At 31.6% G+C, this 7,800-nt stretch overlaps 1 long non-coding RNA gene across 1 annotated transcript; it reads left to right on the top strand.

Moving 5' to 3' along the window:
- The first annotated feature begins 981 nt into the window (after positions 1-981).
- Positions 982-2,215, top strand: LOC139516539 (uncharacterized). The gene is made up of 2 exons (XR_011662981.1): positions 982-1,153; positions 1,853-2,215. It is a non-coding gene; the product is annotated as an uncharacterized lncRNA (long non-coding RNA).
- The last annotated feature ends 5,585 nt before the right edge of the window (positions 2,216-7,800 follow it).

Raw genomic sequence — 7,800 nt, 5'->3', positions numbered from 1 at the left:
TAGCATTCGTCTACTTTTGTCTATTACCGAACATTCTAAAATGGAACTCGTCGCCAATATTACAGAATTTACACAAAGTACAAACTCGATTTTCTCTCTGAATATTTCCCCATCTACCAATTTCGATATGGATTTTTGTGTTCATTTTTCTAAATCAACAAAATGAAGCAACAATTTTGCGGTACATCATGACATAAAAAAGTCCACTCAGGACAGAGTGAGCGTTAAGGAATGCTTATAGTTTGTTTTTTTAAATCAATTTTATCGGCATTTGGGATTAGTCATGCACGACCGATGATCATATTCAATACCGATAACCGTGTTGATTAGGTCGTCTGATCTCTAAAAATTAGGTGTCATTGTGAAGGTAATAAACACATACAAGTCGGAAAAATTTCTATTCATTTTATTACCTTTGCAAACGTTAAATTATCAACCGAATCCATTACAAAACATGGTATCCTAAGGGATCCACTAATGTTTCTTTCTGATTAATCTGCCGTCTACCAATTTTAAAAGTTTGTTTTTTTTGTTCAAAGTTCTAATCATAACTGTCTTCTATGAAAGATAGCTTTATAACTGATGTCAATGCTTTTTTTTTTTAACGATTCATCTTTAGTTCAACAATTGACGATGAATAACATTTTCTTTTATAATGTAATAGGCATATACTTGTAAATTAGTGATTTAAGAAACCAAAATATTCACAATGTGGTATAGAAGTTAATAGATAGAAAAATTCGTTATATTGTAGTTGTATTCCTAACCAATCAAATGAATTTATTGTTATTCTTATGTGTATTTTGTATAGTTATAAAATAAATGTTATAAATATAATAAATTGCAATGGTCAATAATACGAATTTGTTGCTGAAGTGGTCTATACACGTGGAAATAATATGCCGCCGTCTATAATATGTCACAGTCATATGCAGATGGAAGACATGAAACTTCATTCCGAACACGACCCTGATTCCTTCAGTGCGTGAACCGGTGACAAAATATTATCGCCCCTGTAAACAGTGGGCTCTTCTGACTAGAGGTAATCGGTAAAGAACAGCGGAAAATGGTGTACATTGTTTACGAGCTTGAAATGAGCTAACACAGACGAACTGAGACGTGTCAACGTAATGTGAATATGATAATGCACCAGGTAAATTATTAATTGTTAAGTTTATCACATCATCGTATCTTCATATGATAGGTAAATAAGTGAATTTTCGATTTTAAGTGTCGTCAGGGTTCAAACCTGGAATCATGCCAACCTTTCATTATATTTTTTTAATACTAACCTATAGTCGGAACATCTTGATTTTCTCCCAATTTGTAAAGTTAATTATGCTGCTTGACATATATTTTTTTGGGGAAAAAAAATTGATATGCAGTCAAATGTGGCAGTTTTTAATATTTGTTGCTATGTGAAATAAAGGGAAGTAAATTAAAGTAAAAGAAGGCGCGCTTTTTCAAATAGTAAACAATTTAATTCAGATGCATAGTATTTTGTCAAATGATAAAGAATATCGTAGAAACTTGCTAGAAATTCATCTTATTTATAAAAGATATACAACATGACATACTGAAATCTGAAAAGGGGTAAAACCACCATACCTTGAACAAATTCAGTTAAAAAAAGGGGGGGGGGTAAAATGCTACGAAATTTAGATTTTATTTATTTTTTGTCGACAGCCAAACGATGATTTGACATGTAACTAACTACTTTTTCAATTTCATTGTAAAGTAAAATTGGCTTTTTTTGGGGTCTCTGTTTATTGTGGTCTGATGTTTTCAGGTTCTCTTTGGATTGCCAAATAATATTATAATCATCTAATTGAATGTTAAAATTATTTTGCAGCGATGGTGTGTATGGAAGGAAGACTGTCATAAAACCCAACAGTTCCGGATGGCCCTTTAAATAATTGCTTAACATCAATAGCGATGTAAGATTCAAGTGTTTGATTTAGCACAAGTTTAGCCAGGTTTTCCTTGTAATTGTGGCAGAAAAACCACTAGACAGTGTCATGCATTGAAAGGATATCAAACGGATATGTTATGGAATGATTCTCGTACATATAACATCATATGCATAGGAATGTGGAGCTAGTGTCTTTCATGCAGCAATTTTTAATTTCCAATATAAACTCTGAAAAGACAAGAGCATAGAAATGTATACCAATGAGAAACATTCTTTGTGAATAAAATCATTCCAAAACTTAAATGTGTCATTAGTGTTGCATTATTTATCAGTAGAGATAATCAGATTCCAGTAAGATTGTCCAACTGATGGTTTTTGTTTGTAATCGTTTTTGTAAATCTTAGTTGTTTTGACAATCCGGGCTGTGCATGTTGCCCGGCTGACCCTTTCAGTGTGAGACAATATTTTGTTTATGATAAACAAAATCACTGATTCAAGACTGGAGCGGACCCCTTTTAGGCAGTTAGTGCGAATCCTTTAGGTTTAAACCATTACATGCAATACGGGGGGAGGGGGAAGATTTTTTTTTTACCGAGTCAAACATTTTTCCTAATTATAATACATTGAGATTTAATATATACTTTGCTATATGTAGTGTGTATATTAAAGTATTGCCAACAAAATTCATCAAATTTGGGATCATAATATTGTTTAAGAAAAACCCTTACCCCCTGTACATCATAAAAGTTCATAATCTTCTGTAGCACACGTGCATGGTTAATTCGGATCACATATTTTCTATTCCGATGTTATAAGAATTCGAAGGTTCATATCATTTACAATATCATTCAAAAAATTTCTGGGATTTTTTTTTACTATCAACGTTGAACCTCGAGGTTACATTGTAGTAAAAAAAAATCCAATAAAAACGTTGAATGTAAATGATATGCACCTTTAAATCTTATATTGTAGGACTCATGTTGTTCAAACATAATGTGTTGATCAATTATGTTATGATGATTTTGATAAACTTCACATTAGGTAATCTTTCACGTATATTGATTACATTATATCGAGTTGTCCCAACGATATACTTGTCGGTGTGCTCGATCATACGAATTTACCGACATTCATATAGACAAAATGACACAACTTTGAAAAATTCTTGTGACGAAACTACATTTCGGAACACGTTAAAAATTGGATACCCAGAAAGCTACATTATTAAGGTTTGATATATATTTTTTTCAAAAAAAAAGAAAAATATGCAGTCAAATCTGGCAGTTTTTTACACACCCCTATGTTGAACAATAGGTTGTTCAATTAACAGCATGTTTGGCAATTAAAAAATCATATATTAACACATTTAGCTTTAACATATACTTTATTTATAGTGGTTGTATAAAAGTTATATAATGGTTTTGTGTTTTAAGAGATATTCATCACTATGCATATCGGGTTTTATGCGTAAATTGTCTCTCCTTTTCTTAGACCTTTTCTATCTCTTTCATAAGAAGAGTGACTTTTCTATTGTTCTAGTGTCACTGGAAATCCCACTGCCTTACTTTACCAGAGATCAGCAAAAAATTAACTTTACAAACAAGAAAACGAAATTAAAAGGATAAAAAAATCAAAAAATAAGAGTAGATAATATGCTATTACTATAGAAGTAAAGAATATAACAGACAGAAATACAAAATAAACACGATAGTAACAACAAACACAGAACATTTTGAAATACCATATACATGTTTAATCAGTATACAAGTGAATTGCAAGGTTTCGATTATAGCCGGGTCAAGGTTGAGCGAACGTGAATTTCTTATCAATTACACAGGTGACAATCAACAGATTGAGGCGCGTGTCGATAAAACATTAAATTACTTTCTATTTACAAAAGATTTGAAATTATGTAATTTTACAAAGCCTACTACTATATGCAATGTCCTTTGTGACAGTTGTATCAGGTCCTTACTGCACAGTTTTGTTCTTGGTGCACTTAGGAGGTCCTTTGCGGTATTTTTCGTGACCCTGTAAATTTTATTCAATTATTTTTTTAAAAAATCCATTAAACTATAAATTCTTGTCCAGTAATAAATCAATTTCTTGAAATATTGAAATTCTGAACTATTACTTAGCTCTTATCTTTATTGCGAAAGCCTATTTGTGAGAAATAAATACAATATAATTTCAAATTTTACGAAGTTAGATCTATTTCCCAATTAAAATTACAAAGAGAATTTCTCACCAAATTTTGTTTTGTATCATAATTTATCGTAGGACGACGACTTATATAAAAATCAGTTCGTTTTCGGGACATTTTTTTTATTAAGAAGCTTGATGCATTCGGACCTCAGCTAGGCCTTGAAATGAATTTAGATAAATTTTGAAAAATGAATTTATCTTTGTTTTCCATTCAGTTTGTGTCATTTATCGTATGTTGGTACTGATTTATCTAATTATCAAAATTAAGTTTTTATAATCATTTTCGTAACACACTCCGTGCGTGCAGTACGATACGAAAAAATGTCTTCATCACGGTGGGAATGGTTGTTATGCAAGAAAACTTTCTGTACTGGTGATTTGGTCCTGACTGGTTCTGGTGAATATGTAAAAAAAAAAGACGATAATGATGACTGTTGACGTTTTGTCGCATAAGAAATAGAAGGAAACAGTTGAGATTGTTTAAATTTTGTTTCTTATGGGTTTTATATGCCACCAAATAAAAAATGTGACCTTGTAAACTGTTTCAGTAAGCGTAAAACAAAAGTGCCCTTTTTTTAGAAAATCTTGAACTTCAAAAATAAAACAAAAATGCCCCTGGAGACCGCTTTCTATACCCAAATCCACACGACAAAAATGATTGGTGAGAAACCTGCACAATCTATAAAAATTGTGCATTTTCTCAATTTAGAAATGTCCTGATTCTATGCTGGTTGGTGCTGTCATTGTGCTGGTAAACGGAAATAAGTCACGGGGAAAAAAGTCATAAAATACCTAGGAAAAAAGTAACGGGAAAAAAGTCACAAGAAAAAAAGTCACAATGTAATTTGTTTGGGTAAAATTCAACTGGAGATTTTGTATGCATAGAAAAAAATCTTGATATACTTGAATATAATCAATTATCTTAAGTGGTAAATTCATTTGCCGTTTTAACAAAAAGGGAAAGCTTATTGTTTCCTTTTATTTATAAATGATCCCAAGTTGTATTTCATTCCCATGACTTCCTACCAAAAGAGGGAGTGAAAGGTCTACACAAAGTGAAATGTGCCACAAGAAGCCACTAATTAATATTAACAGTCGATACCAATAACGGTTGTAAATACTAAACTTTTATTAATGAGTTGGTTGTTTAACACTAAATTGAAGGATTTGTATCTTCAAAAATCAAAATAACATGTGGTCAAGTCATATACAAACTAACAAATTAACATGCAGTTTTATTGTAAACATGTATGTTTTTAAAGTGTCTCATAAGTCAACTGTTTGGCTGGGCATTGATTGAATTTTAAAGATATTACTTAAATTTATTTGTATATATGTACTGTATCAATCAATGTGTGACACTCAAATACAATATATTTATAGATTATCGTTGATCATCTCAACGAGATTGATTTTCTCGCTTGAGCTGGTACAGCGAAAGTGAGAAAAGCAATCGAGTTGAGATGACCAATGATAATCTGTTTATCGCTATTTTACCTATGACGACGTTGTCAATTTCATGTCAATTTCGTTAGCAACGCCACGTGGCCTCCTTAGTTTCTAGCGATAATTTTTCCATCTCAAGCGAGAAGCATGATATGAAAATTATCACAAAAAAAGATCAAAGGAAAAATGCACAAAATAGCGATAAATTTATTTACTATTCATATACTGAATTTCTAACATTGACTGAAATTAAAGGGAATTGTTGCTGTTAAATATAACTCGCATCTCCTACTTAAGAGATAAAATACAAAAATAATTACAACAAAACATGTATCTGAAATACACCAGCATGTACCGGTTTCATTTAAATGCTTTATGATTTATAATTTCAAAAGCTAAAGAGCATAAGCTGAATATGTTCATATGTCCGTAATCGGGTGTATTTAAGCTCGGGATTTCGGGATTGACACTTGCGGGATCAGGGAATTCTTTTTTTGAATTTCGGGATGTCGGGATGTAAATTTATTTTAATTCGGGACCTCGGGATATCGTGTTTTTAAGCCCGGGATTTTGGGATCAGGACCCCCTCAATTAAAGGATGAAAATAAGTTTGACATTTGTGTTACGATTTAAAAAAAACTATCAATTTATTAATTTAAATTGCAGTATAAAACAATATTAGGTCAATGTCATAAAAATATAAACTTTGTTTGTACTCGACGCAAAACTGGGGAAGGTTTCGGTAGAACCTTGCCCTTCCCCAGTTTATCAGCCTCGTACAAAAAAGTTTATATTTTTCTGACATTGACCTAATATTGTATATTTAAATTATTAAATGCCCTTAAATTGATGATTCTCTCAGTTTTAAACTGTCCCCAATACATTTCGACTGGGAACAGTATATCTAACAATATATATGTTCTTGATTTCGACTGGATAAAAAAAAGGGCGCACTACGTTTGCGCGCATTTGGGGATTAAAATACTTTACGTTTGCGCGCAGCTTTTGATAACATTTGCGCGCATTCATTTTACAGGTAATCTCAGGTAAAAATAATAATCTATACTTTATTGGTATTTTAATAATAGATATGACTATCAGTTATATTAATTTTGAAAATAGTTTGTTAATTCAAATTATATATTGTTCATATTGAATTCTAAAATCAATTTAAAACCCCGTTATATATATCTTAAGTTCAAGTTATGATAAATGGGCTTTGTCACAGATTTCTTAAACTTTTGTATACACCTTTGACTTGTTGAATTGTATATGAAAATCGAAAAAAATATGCGGCTTTATCTCCTTTTTTCCCTGCCTAAGAAGAGACTTAAACTAACGGAAGGGGTACTGATAATTGTAAATAATTGAACAAATTGATAAATAAATAAGTATTATGACCTGTATTTTCCCTAAAATATTATTGATTGAATTCTTTCAAAATAGGTGCCTTAGGAGACTTAGACTAATGGAAGGGGTACTGATACTTGTAAATAATTGAACAAATTAATAAATAATAAAGTATTATGACTTGTATTTCACCTGAGTTTACCTGTCAAAAAAATGTGCGTAACTGTAAGCAAAAGCTGCGCGCAAATGTAATGGTTATGCGCGCACACGTAATGCACCGAAAAAAAAACTATCAGACTTGCTTTTCATGCATGACTGATTAAAACTTGTAACATAATACAGCATTTTTCCTATAAAGTTTTACATAATAATCTGCTTAATATTTCTGTTTCTGAGAAACCATGACCATGGTTTAATACAAAAATTGCTATGTTAATTCATTAAAAAGAATCATTACGTACTTTGTTCTTGCAACTTCATGTAGATAGGCGGAGCTTGGACTATGGTATAATCTGATATTTTTTTTATGTTAAACCCTGATTTGAACTCCGCCTCTTTTTTTATGCCTCAATGTGATGACAGTTTAATGAATGTATGACGACAAGGATTTCGTTTGTTTAAAAATAGGATTTCTACTTTCTGGGAACCCCGTCTTAGCCCGTGTTTCATAGAAAAAAAGAAAAAAAACAGAGAAGGCATCATGTTCATGATTTTACTGCAGTCAGCGGATTCTTAGAGTTTTTATATAGAAATTACGTTGAGTCCCCTTGTGTCCACCTGTATCCCCTTATTTCATAAAGTTTTATATAGAAATAGCACTGTGTCCAGCTGTGTCCACCTGTAGCCAGCAGATTTTATAAGTTTTATATAGAAATTGCGTTGTGGCC

This window comes from Mytilus edulis, chromosome 3 (assembly GCF_963676685.1).
Source record: "Mytilus edulis chromosome 3, xbMytEdul2.2, whole genome shotgun sequence".
Classification (NCBI taxonomy): domain Eukaryota; kingdom Metazoa; phylum Mollusca; class Bivalvia; order Mytilida; family Mytilidae; genus Mytilus; species Mytilus edulis.
The sequence above is the reverse complement of the archived record's forward strand: the minus strand, read 5'-3'. Positions and strand labels throughout refer to the sequence as shown.